The following is a 12,674-nucleotide window of genomic DNA, read 5'->3' on the forward strand; positions in this document are numbered from 1 at the left end:
TTTTCTTTTGTTGTCAATGTTTTTGCTGCTATATTTAAGAACTATTGCCAAATCTAAGATAGATTTGTCCCTATATTTCTTTTGAAGTGTTCTATAGTCTTAGACCTTATGTTCAGATCTGTAATCTAATGTGAGTTAATATTTTGTTTCTAGTGTGAGATAAGGCTTCATTATTTTGCATGTAGATACCCAGTTTTTCTAGCACCATTTTTCAAGAGATTGTACTTTCCCTGTTGAATGGCCTTGTACCCCTTGTGGAAAGTCAGTTCACCATAAATGTGAAGGTTTATTCTGTTTTACTGACCTCTATCTCCATCCTATGTCAGGACCACACTGTTTTGATGACTGTGCTTTTTAGTTAGTTTTGAAATCAGTAAGTGTTAAATACTCGTATTCATTTCTGTTCTTTTTTTTCAAGTTTTTTTTTGTGGTTATTCAACATCCCTTGAGATTTCATATGAATATTAGGATGGATTTTTCTATTTCTGGAAAAATGCCATTGTAATTTTGGTAGCAATTGCGTTGAATCTGTATATTGCTTTGCTTAGTGTTGTCACCTTAACCATATGAAGTCTTCCAATCTGTGCACAAGGGATATCTTTTCATTCATTTAGGCATTCTTTAATTTCTTTCAACAAGATTTTTTATTTTTCAGTGTATAAGTTGTGTGCTCCTTTTGTTGAATTTATTACTAATTTGTTACCTTGATTGCTATTGCAAATAGATTTCCCCAAATCCAATTTCTTTTTACATGTTCACTGCTTAGTACATAGAAATACGACGGATTTGTGCATGTTAATTTTGTATCCTGAACCTGCTGATTTTACTTATTTGTCCTAACAGTTTTTTTAAATGGATCATTGGGATTCATTAGCTATAAGATTATGTCATCTACACACATATAATTTTACTGTTCTTCTTTTAATTTGGATACTTTCCCCTCCTCACCCAATTCCCCAGACTCTCACTCCCAGTGCCCTAACTAGCAGAAGTACTGGAAGCAGCCATGCTCATCACATCCCTGACCTAAGGGGCGGAGCTTTCAGCCTTTCACCACTGAGTATGATGTTAACTGTGGGTTTCCTATATGGCCTTTTCCATGTTAAGAAAGTTCCCTTCTGCTCTTAGTTTATTCAATGTTCTCATCATACAAGGATGTTGGATTTTGTAAAAGTTTTTTAAAATTTTTGTTTCATTTTGACCAGATGAGTGATCCTGTGGCTTGCCCAGCCTAAAACCTTACCAAGCTTTGCACTCACCCCATAACCCTTACACAGCGACTGTCAGACTTAAAGCCTGTATGGCCTGTGCGCTCCTCAGGCGCCAAGATAAATTCATACTATAACCTGTGTCTCAAGTAATCTGATTTCTTTCTTACCTGATTGTGAGCAACTGAAGGATAGAGACTCTATCTCACGTCCTATCTACACTACTTAGCACAGTGCCTCACATATGGTGCTTGACAAGAGTTTCCTGGCTGATAAAAGGAGCATCTGAACAATGAAATTTAATGTCTTTTGCACCAAAAGAAGAAAACAATCTGGTAGCATACTCTTTTCTGTCAGTGTTTTGCCTTTGTGTTGTTGTTTTCCGTAATTTTTGTCTCCATGGATTATTGGATTCCCTTTTTTTAATGTATGTACATAATTTATCTCAGTAGAAATTAGTGGAAAGCTTTTTGAGAAGACATATTTCCAGGAAGTATGCAGTCAATCAATACAGTATTCATTTAAAAGAATTAATTTGAAAATATTTCTCTGGAATCCACATTTTACATGGAAAATTTTTATCTGAATTGTTATTTTTAAAGAGAGTTTATGACTTTTTGCAATTTTGAAATGGTGTGAACATTCTTGATGCTTGAAAGTAATTTTTATTGCCTCTGAATAAATGTAAAAGGAATGAATATTCTTTCTCCAAAATCTTTATAGTTGTACCCAAGAGATTCCAACACAGCTGGAAATTTGGAAAGGAAAAGAAATCCCATCAGATCAGATGCTAAGAAACCATGTATTTCTCCAATGCACTAGAAATGTACCTGGCAACTCAGTACAGAATTATACTAATATTTAATTTATGTAACTATAATACCTAAATTATATAAACATGCATCTATTTTTTGTCTTATAGATATTTTACCAAAAAATAAAATCCTGCACCAAAAACCAAAGCTACGCATTTAACGAACACAAGAATAATGAAATCCTTGAAAAGAAGTTTGGTCCTGAACATCTGAGTCATTCAAATTCCAATCTAAGAACTGTTTAGGAATGTTTGGGACACTCAGCTGAGAATACCTCCAATTTTCAACATGTCAGTTTAATTCATAATGAAGCCTAATATAGAAATTTAGTTGTTTCTGCAGCAACATAGCTAAACAGGTTGCAAAGAAATAGGGATTCTGGCTCTATCTGGGCATGGGTTCTCCCTCAAGTTTTTCTGGAACTGACAGATGAAAAATACAAAGTAGTTAATTTAAGAAACAGAAAAGGAAAAGATAGCTTAACATCTATTCTTAGTTGACAACATCTTTTACAATAGAGAATTCAGAAAATTCCAATTTGTAGTAGACTCAGAGTACAGTGCAAACTGCAAAATTCTATGAGGGTGGCTCTAATCATCCTGAGGCCCAGTTTTGATGATTCCACTGTTTGTTGAAGTATAAACTGAGGTTTAGGAGAAAGTAGATTGTGGTCATCACACTGAAAATCTGTTTTGGATGTCAAGATGGATGGCCCCACACAATGCCTGAGTGGGTATGAAAAGGTTCATCGCACGTAGGATGAGGGCTTCTGGGGAGACAGGGCAGGCTCTCAAGCTGATCTGTGCATGGCTTGAGAGAGAGGAGAAGAGACTGGCTTGGCTTTTTCTATGATTAGGGAGTGAGGATGAGGGACTGAGGTGAGGATTCCCACCTGCAGGCTGGACCTCCTCACGTGGTTTGAAATTCCTGCCAGTACCAAAGGAGGGAGCATGTGGTTTTCTTACCAACCCAAACCTGGGGCAGAGGGTAAGGCTTGAAAGTTTTTGATTGTCAAGCACCAGAGATGGAATCAGACTATATTATAATGCATCCTTGATGTTTGACTGATGATGGAAGTGTGCCATGTTTCATTTAATTAAATTGTAACTTGCTTAAGTGTGGCACAATGGTGCTTTATCAGGCCTGTTAGCCTGACCGGTAAGGGTGGTAAAAGTCCCACTGAATATCTTATTCAAGAGCCCAGCTTTGTCTGTTTTTAGAAGTGGTCACTCTTAATGCCTGAAACTCCAAAGTAGATAAAGTGAGGCCTGTATTTTGGCTTTACTATGTAATCTTGATTCATATTTTGGGTATTTGTGAGACAAGAGATTCCTGTAGTTATTTTCCTTGAAGTAGAAAACTTTGGATAAGTAATAGCTGTTCCTCCCATTGGCAGAACAGGTCTGTGGCTAGTTCCATTGGCAATGGCCCAAGAGTCTGTAGAAATGCATGGAGGGCGTCTATTGTTGGTTAGGGTAAGATGACTGCCTCAAGTTCAGCTAATTTTGTGAACCCTTGATCCCATTCTTTATAAAGATTGTCTGGATGAAGAAATGAAAGCAGGAGCCCTCTACAAGTCTTCACTGTGGGTACTTTGGACACTGTTCATAAAATGTACACTCCAACCGCTCTTCAGTCATTTGACCCCAGAGAGCTCTCCAGGTAGCCAGAGGTCTGAGAGGGGAGAACTCTTCTAGCACCTTGTCAACTGACCTGGGATTGAGGACAGAAGAAGCCACCTTCTCCTGTGGGTGGGATACTCCAGAGGGCCCAAACGTAGCTGTATCCTTTAGGTGACAGTCTGTCACAGGAAAGAGGCCCTGGTGACTGTGGCTGAGCTTGGGGAAGGCAGCTTCTTGCCCCACGGAAATGTATGGTGTGTCACAGGCTCAGGACCTGCGGGAACCTCTGTTTCCAGGAGAGCCCTGTGTGCATGTGGTCAGCACTTATCACTGCGATGGTGCATGGTATGGGGCTGAGGTGGGCACCTTCCCACACCAGAAATCCATGGGCAACTTATGGTCCTCAGGGATGGTCCAGGGATTTCAGAAGTTACATGGGGAGGTTGCTGAAGCCTCTCCAGTGGATGACTCTCTGGGGGCACAGAGACGGGAGCACTACTGGGAGGTACTATTGTATTAAAATTTGAATAGACACTGGAGCTCTCTATTATAGGGGGTCCCAATTCAAGGTGGGCCAATTTGTGAATAACAAATTAAATATGCTTAAGTAAAATTTGTAAATGAGGAATCTGTTGCCTCCAAATCCAAAAATAAGCCTAAAAATATTAAGCCCATTTGCATGCTGTGGGTGTAGAGAGAGTCAATTGCTCTTCCTGGCAATATTAGAGATGTAGAAACTCTCAGCTTACCAAGTAATTTTCAGGAATTTAACTGGGCTTATAAGACCTTGTACTATGCACAGGGAAATGCCTATTCCTTTTCTTGTGCTCTCTCTCTTCTTCCTCATCTTTGTTTTCTGCTTTGTCTTCCTATCTAAAAAGAGATTTACTGTTCAGGGTGGGGCAAAAATAGGTTCATAGTTGTTCCTATGGAAAATAATACAATAATTAATAAAATAATAATATGAGAATAAACTCTGTGTTTCGCCTACTCACAACTGTAAATCTACCTTTGCCCCACCCTGTATTTCATTCAATTTGGAGTACACACCTAGAAAAAAATGTAATGCATTAAGAAAATAAAATTAAAATTCAGAGAGAGAGGGAGAGAGAAAGAGAGAGAGAGAAAGAGAAGAAATGTTAGGGAACAAGAAACCCCATCCACTCTTCCTGGAGAACAAATTCATCTCTTAAAAACATGAATATCTCTACAACTTCTGGAGGTACTCACACAGAGCTCCTAGGGCAGCAACTTTTTGAAAACACATGACATGGGAATGCACACCCTTGGAGAGATTTTCTCCCATAATGAAGTGGTTAGGCGGTGAGACAAAAACAAACAGAAAAAAACATTTTTACAACTATTCTGTACAATACAGCATCACAAATACAGTATATAATATTATCATTTCAGTGTATTGGTGACACAGATAAACCTATTACTACTTTTTTTAAGCAAAATATTGATTCTTTAGGCAAGAAAGGAAAGTAATTAATACCGCATCCTCCTGTGAGTCAGTGACTCTGAGTGTGGTTGGCTCCTTTGGGAGGGAGACTACACTCAATGCCTGAGGTTGTTTGCATGGTAAAATGAAGTTGTAAAAATTGCACTGGGTGTCACTGACTTTGTCAGCACAGGCCTTCAGGAGCTTGTCCTTGTTAGAGCTGGTTGCTTATGGAGTGATCACTGGTGGGATCCTGGCCAGCGATCATGGTGGCTTGCTGAATCCATGAAAGCTGTTTCTCATTTGAGCTGGCCGAACTAGTGCTGTGCTGGGTGTACTTCTGTCTGTGTGTTCTGCTGGGCATTGGTGGGAGTGTCTGAGTGCCCGCTACTAGCTGTAGCAGCAGATTGATGCACCTGCGGATCTTTCCTGTGCTGGTCCCGTTCCACTGCATCACCTTCAGGGTCTGTTCAGGGCTGCTCTGAATCTGCTGGGCTTGGTCCTGCGGCTGGATCTGGGAAGGGAACATTAATTGAATAGGGTGATCCAGACGATATCTGAGTTGATAGCATTCGGGATGAACTTTGAATAATGAGAAGTCAGAGATAGCAATTGACTATGTCCTGAAAGGGGTTGGGTGGGGGGTTTTGTTGCTCTGAGGAATGAAGAAAAATCTGAGTGCCAGGAGCAGGGGTGATAGGATCTGCTGATCTGATCTAGCCTGCAGCTTCCCAAGTGTGGTCTGGCCTCACGGAGGCCACATTGTTATAACGATCTGCTTGAGCTGGATGGTGGTCATGGAGCTGATGGTCCGCTGGTCTTGATGCTGGCCCTGGACCTGGCCCTGGGCAGGAGCGAGCTGCTAAGCCAGGGTGAGGTAGGACTGGATGGGCTCAGCCAGAGAGCCTGCTCCTGACATGTTGGCAATCCTGATCTCCTGGGAAAGTACCACTGAGAAAGTTAAACTGATCAGATTTGGTGGTTGCCATGGCAATATCATTCTTCTATAGACTCTGGCACTTGTCTACTTCTGGGAGACCCTGGGTAAAAGCTGGGCCTCCTTAGCAAACAGCACAGGAGCATCCCACTGCTTCTTCACATCCTGAAGCAGATGTCCTGTACCATTACCTGGGCCCCGCCATCATTCCGTGTTGAACCCTGGGGCTTCCGAGGTGTCAGGCAATCTAGAGGCCGGCTCAGGGTAGGGGATGGGGACAAAACAAGGGGTGACAAAATCAAGGTGGCCCCCACCAACAGTCTCCCGCATCTCACTTTGTCGCCAAATCTGCTGCTGGCACTCAGATTTTTCTTCATTTCTCAAAGCAACAGAGTTCCCCACCCCTCAGTTCAATTGCTATTCTCTGGCTTCTCATGTTTCAAAGTTCCCCCCAATACTACCAGCTCAGAGATCTTCTGGCTCACCCTGTATAAATTAATGTTGCTTCCCACCAGTTACTTCGCACTTGATATCTACCATTATTTCCTCCAGTGGGCTTTAATCAACTATGTGATGTTTAATTTTTAAATTGTCTAATTTTTCATACCACATTAGAATCTCCTTGAAACTGGGACCTTATGTTAATTCTTTGGATCACTGCCATAATCTGAGACAACAAAAACATGGCAAAAAAGCATAGGATGAAAATCTGGCCTGCACACAGGCAGAAGTCATGCTTTGTAGGTGCAAAGACCCCCAGAGAGAGAACCGAAATTGTGGCAGGTGTCTATACCTTAGCTTAGGTGGGGCGAAGAGGCAGGCCCATTCAAGTGAGATGTGGATGAGATGAAGATTCCCAAAAGTGATGCTGGCTCAAGGATGCTGGCCATTGATTTGATGGAAATTCTGTTGGAAGTGTGCACAAAAGTTCTTCCTACTCACTCCTCCTTCCTTCCCTTACTCCTTCCAGCAAAACTGCATTGCTGTCTAAAGGTTTTCCTCAACTGCCATTGCCTTCCCTCCTGGCAAACCTCTCCCACCTCCAATCCCATATTGGCCCCTGGTTCTTATGGACCCAAACTAATGCAATACTTGGTATAAAGGAATTCATTCATTCATTCATTAAAAATATTGTTGAGAGCTTACTGTTTTGTAAACACTAGGAGTTTACAGAATAAGGCATGACACTGCTTTCAAGGGACTTACTGTCTTTTTGGAACACAAAACTAATATGTATACAATACAATGAGGCTATTGCAGTGATAAATATATTTTGAATACAGTCAGAGATCTTGGTACTTTAAGGAAATTTATTCAATAGAATATACTATCTGATAAAAGTAGTCAAGGATATATTTCTGGAGTAGAAAGAAGGAAGAAATAAGAGTGGAGAGATAGTTATAGGACAACAGAAATTTACTGTCACAGACTTCTGATGGCTAGAAGTAAAACATCGAGGTGTTGGCAGGGTTGCTTCTTTCTGAGGGCTGTGACAGAGAATCTGTTCTTTGCCTCTCGCCTAGTTTCCGGTGGTTTGCTGACAATTTTTTGTGTTTCCTGGCTTATAGAAGCATCACACCAATCTTTGCTCATGTGGCTTCTTTCTGTGTCCTTGTCTGTGTCCAAATTTTCCTGTTACTACACCAGCCATATTGAATTAGGGCTTTCCCAAATGACCTCGTTTTAACTCTGTTGCCTTTTGAAAGGCCCTATCTTCAAACAAAGTCACATGCTGAATGAAGCACTGTGGGTTAGGACCTCAGCACATAGATTTTGAGGGGGACAAAAAAGTCAAACCATAGTAGAGGAGGCAACAAAGCAGCAGGATGGAATTCCCAGAACTTCATTCTTGTCAGATCATTCTAGACTCTTAGCTGAAGGCAGGTAGTCAAGGTAATTTTTTTTCAATAATGGCTGTACATTAGAATTATCTGAGAAGATTTCAAAATCTATCAATGCCCAGACCTTCGTGTGTGTGTGTGTGTGTGTGTGTGTGTGTGTGTGTGTGTTTATTCTGATTTAATTGTCATGGGGTAGAGGTCTGGCAGTAGTATCTTTAAAAAGCTTCCCAAGATGGGGTGATGCAAAGGTGCATTTAGAACTACTGTTTTAGGATGGCAAAGCATAAGGCAGGAAGGTAAATTTGTAGGCTGCCTCATTAATTAAGGACAAATATATAAGGTTCTGAAACAAGACATCAGCAGTGGGAAAGAGGAAGAAAGGATAAGATAGATGGTTTCTAGCAATGGAAGTAAGTCAGAAGGATTTGGTAAGTGATTGGAGAGAGGGGTGGTGATAGCAAAGAGTGAAAGGTGACACCTGTGTCCCATCAGGTATATGCTGGTGTCATCAGCAGATATTAAAGATAAAATATGTTGGTTCTTTTGCCAAGAGCATAATCATTGAATTAATTGGGCCTTTAAAAACTCAACTTGTTATTTTGACCTAATTATAGGTTCACATGCCCTGGTAAGAAATAACAGGGAGGGATCTCATGTACCATTTGCTCAGTTTCTCTCCATGTAACATCTTGCAAACCTATTGTGCCATGGCACACTGATGTATTCAAGAAACAGACAGTTCCATCACCACAGGGACATTTTGAGTTTCAGGTGCCAGTAGATGGTGGGCAAGTAAGACTTGCTAGGATGCATTCTGTAGCAAGTGCTCTATACCTAGTTTTGAGTGCTCAAAGGCCATATAAATCTACCAAAACTAAGTAAGATCTGTGTACTGTCAGCTTCCTCAGTATAATAATACACAGTGGAATTTTTTAAATTTAGGATTTTACATAATGCACACCCAGCAGGCAGTTGCACATACATATAGGTAGCCATTCTGACCTCAAGAAATTCTCGGGGAGATGGCTTATGCACACGCACTCACACACACGTGCACAGATGCCCCACAAGCACGTACATGCACAGGTGCAGCTCTTAACAGAAGACACAAGATTTTGTGAGTGGCCACTGTATGAACCCCACACATTTGAAGTGACGATTCTGTCTTTTAAAGGGTGTGTTTTCATTTTAACCATTACCAAAAAAAGAGTGATTAAAAACAGCTGGAACATATGTCTATTTTCACCTCCTCCATCTGGAGCTTTGTTTTTGGCTATCACAGACATTTTCCAAACAAAACTCTGTTGAACAAAATGATAAATGTGGAAGAGACATGTTTGAAGGGCTTTATAGAATCCAAAGCATTGGTGTGTGTTTCAAACATAAAACTAAACCTTTAAGCAGCACAAATGGTTTGCTTTTGATAATTGATGTGACATGTAATTTATATTTGTAATTGGGCAATGTTGTTAACTATAATGCTGGCCATTTAATCAGTTGGTACCATATAACTGGGAAGTAAAAATTAAGTCTTTTATTATTTAATATTTCAATAGGACAATTAGACAACTAACATAATGTACTAGCCTATCTCTCAAGTGTGTTAGTAATTTGTTCTTGGACTCACCCCTTTCCTTAAATTTTCCCATGGAAAATACTATAACTAGACTCTCATCATGTCATGCCTTAAGTACTACAACTTACTCACTCTTTCTTCACTTGACTATAGTATGTTTTTATACCAATATATTCTACATAATAATTCCAGGTTAATCTTCTAAAACATCAGTTCTATTGTGTATGGACTAAAATTCAAAATCCTTGACTTTATTATCTAGGTCCTAGTTCTCTTTTCAACAGGACTTAAGATTCCAGGCTTTTAAAGTCTTTGGCCCGAATTGCAGTTCTCCTAATTATAAGTGCATTTTGCAAAGATTCACATCCTAGCTTAACTGATGACTTTTGAGGATTTGAAATTAGTTTTCCGCAGAGGAAATAGATGAAAAATGAAAAAAAGATTGGGGATAATAGAATGAATAAACCTTGACTGATTTAAACCAATTAAACCAATCAATTTAACCAATTGATTAAAAGAGAGAAAATGGTATTAAGCATAATATTTACCTTAAGCCACTGGGTAGATTACCAGTGAGAGAGAACCCAGGAAAGAGAAATCTGGCAGAATGAGAAGGAAATAATTATTTTGAATTTGGTATATAACATCTATTTATTCCACAGTAGTTGAGAGACAGGGAAAGAGAGCAAAGGCAAAGATTAACATTTTTGGAGGCAGTAGGAAAATATAATTGCTATATTCATCCAACATAAGACCATTAAATATGAATTCACTCTACTACAAAAAAGATATGGCCTGGGGTATAGTATATTTAAACCCTCCAATTTTACTGGATAATCAAGCAATAAAATTGAAGTATATTCCATAAAAATGACAGAAACAAATATTAAATAAAAGTTCACATAAAAATCTTGGTACCATTTACCTTGAACTTTTGGCTCAATATAAGATGATTCAGAAATTATGGCTACTTAACTATCTCAGCAGCTGTTTTCACAAAGACTAAAGATACAGACTTGGGATTCATGCTTAAGTGATATTTATTAGACTAGGAGGAGTGTGGGGGCTGGGAGAGGTCACGGCTACTCTTTTGCTCTACATCTAGGGAAGTTCTTTTGTCTTGTGACCACGCACATAGTTGTGAGATAAGTGAGAAGGGAGGGGTCACCTGTCTAACTAGCTAGATTACCCAAGGGCGGTCCACCAGGTGATGGATGGAGTTAGATTACCCACACATTCCTACAAGAGAAGATATTTTTTCACAGTTCTGGATCATATCCACCCAGCATAAAACAGAATCTGATAACAATTATGGGTTGCTAGTGCACAGTGAGAAGTCAAACACCAAAGCCCGTCCTTGCCAAGTTTTTCTTTGTATTTTAACCACATGATCCATATTCTTCATTAGGCTATCCCTCATCTGTCTAAACAACAGGCTGTTGTTAGTTTATAAAACGTAACCATTCTTGGCCTGGACATGCTTATGCATGCTTTTTAAAAGTTACAACAAAATGAAAATGTTTGCATTACATATATAACAATTACAGAAAAAAAAAAACTAATTGGAAAACCCAAACCAAAACCAAATCTTTCTAAGAATGTTTGGGAAGATCTAATAAAACAACATTTACATTTACAACACTCAGGGGCAATGATTCTCTATTTTTTCTGGGAAATTTTAACACATCTTCTCAACAGCTCTGAGGCAGGCACTTTGCTGGCCAGCTTGCATGCACTCTTTGAGAGTAAGTTTCAGGTCAGTGTTGAGTGGTGTTGAACTGACCGTGTTGCTGAGCAGCTCAACTACTGAATCATGGAAAGTCATTTTTAATTTCCACTTTTTTATTCTAGTCCTTTGAGGATTTTTTTCAAGTTGGTCAGCTGTTTGTGTATTTCTTAATTTGTAGATTTTTCTGTTTGTTTGTTTCTTCTGCCCAATTCTATATGGAATGTTCCATTTTATTCTCACGGATCTAAGGAGCATTTTATACACCTCTTGGATCAGTTATCCTTTTTAAAAAACAGATATTGTATAAATATTTTTATTTTTAAAATGGATAACTTCAAGGGATTCCAAGGTCAGGGTGAGTGAGCACAACGGATGGAATACATGTACACGACGTGAAATGAGAGAAAAAGAAACAGCTACTGGGTGGCATTTCTAAGTTATGGTAAGGAGCTAGGTTTTATTTAAAGTGTGGTGGGCAATCTTGGGAAGATATGAAAGAGGGAAACGAAATAATCTAATATACACTTGATAAACGAGCACCCTCATTGTATTGCAAGGCCAGAGCGGAGGGTGAACTGAACTTGGTTGGTGACAGTGCCATTAGAAAGACCTGAAGGATGTGGGCAATATTTCAGAGGTACAGTTGATAGAATGTACGGGTGTATAAGCTACTGAGATTTGAGAGAAAGTGGGCTCATGGTCATGAACAGATTTGGACTTGGGCAACTTGGATGGATGGTGGTGAAACCCTCCAAGATGGAGAAAACTCAGGGAGGATTAGATTTATGGGATAGGGAGAGATCCAGGGTTCTGTTCGATCTTGTTCAGTTTAGTGTACCTCTGAATATTATTGTGAGGCACAATATTATAATATTATTAAAATCAGCAGTTGGGATATCTGAAGTTTGGGGGTAAGGTCAGATATTAATTCAGCAACAGGTTGGGGATTAAAGCTTGGAATTAAATATCTGAAGTTTAGGGGTAGAGATCAGATATTAATTCAGTGACACATTGGGGATTAAAGCCTTAGAACTGGGTGAGGTCACCTAGGGGGCACCTGTTGATAAAGAAAGAGACCAAAGACAAGGTCCCTGGGTGGCCCAAAAGTTAGAAGCCAGAACAAGGAGGTTCTGCAAGTAGGGTGACAAAAACTAGCTACATGGGACAAAAGGTCTTATATTTACTGACTTTTGGAATGACTTTTAATTCAAGTATTCTGTCTCCACTTCCCCATTTTTTTACTATTGAGATATTTATATTTTATTAACTGTAAAAAGTTTTCATATATCAATAACACACTTTGCTATAAAATGTTTGAATTCCCCCCCCGTTCTGTCTTTTGTTTAATTTATATTCTAGTATCTCCCTCATTTTTGTTTTTCTGTAGCCAAATCTACTGATAACTGTAATGTACTATATAACTCACTGCTTTTTTTTTCCTTTAGTGGGTACTTGCCCATCCAAAGTCTGATAAACACTGACCAATGTATTTTTCCCAATTT

Source organism: Phyllostomus hastatus, unplaced genomic scaffold, assembly GCF_019186645.2.
Source record: "Phyllostomus hastatus isolate PE091 unplaced genomic scaffold, TTU_PhHast_1.1 phas_scaffold_46, whole genome shotgun sequence".
Lineage (NCBI taxonomy): Eukaryota > Metazoa > Chordata > Mammalia > Chiroptera > Phyllostomidae > Phyllostomus > Phyllostomus hastatus.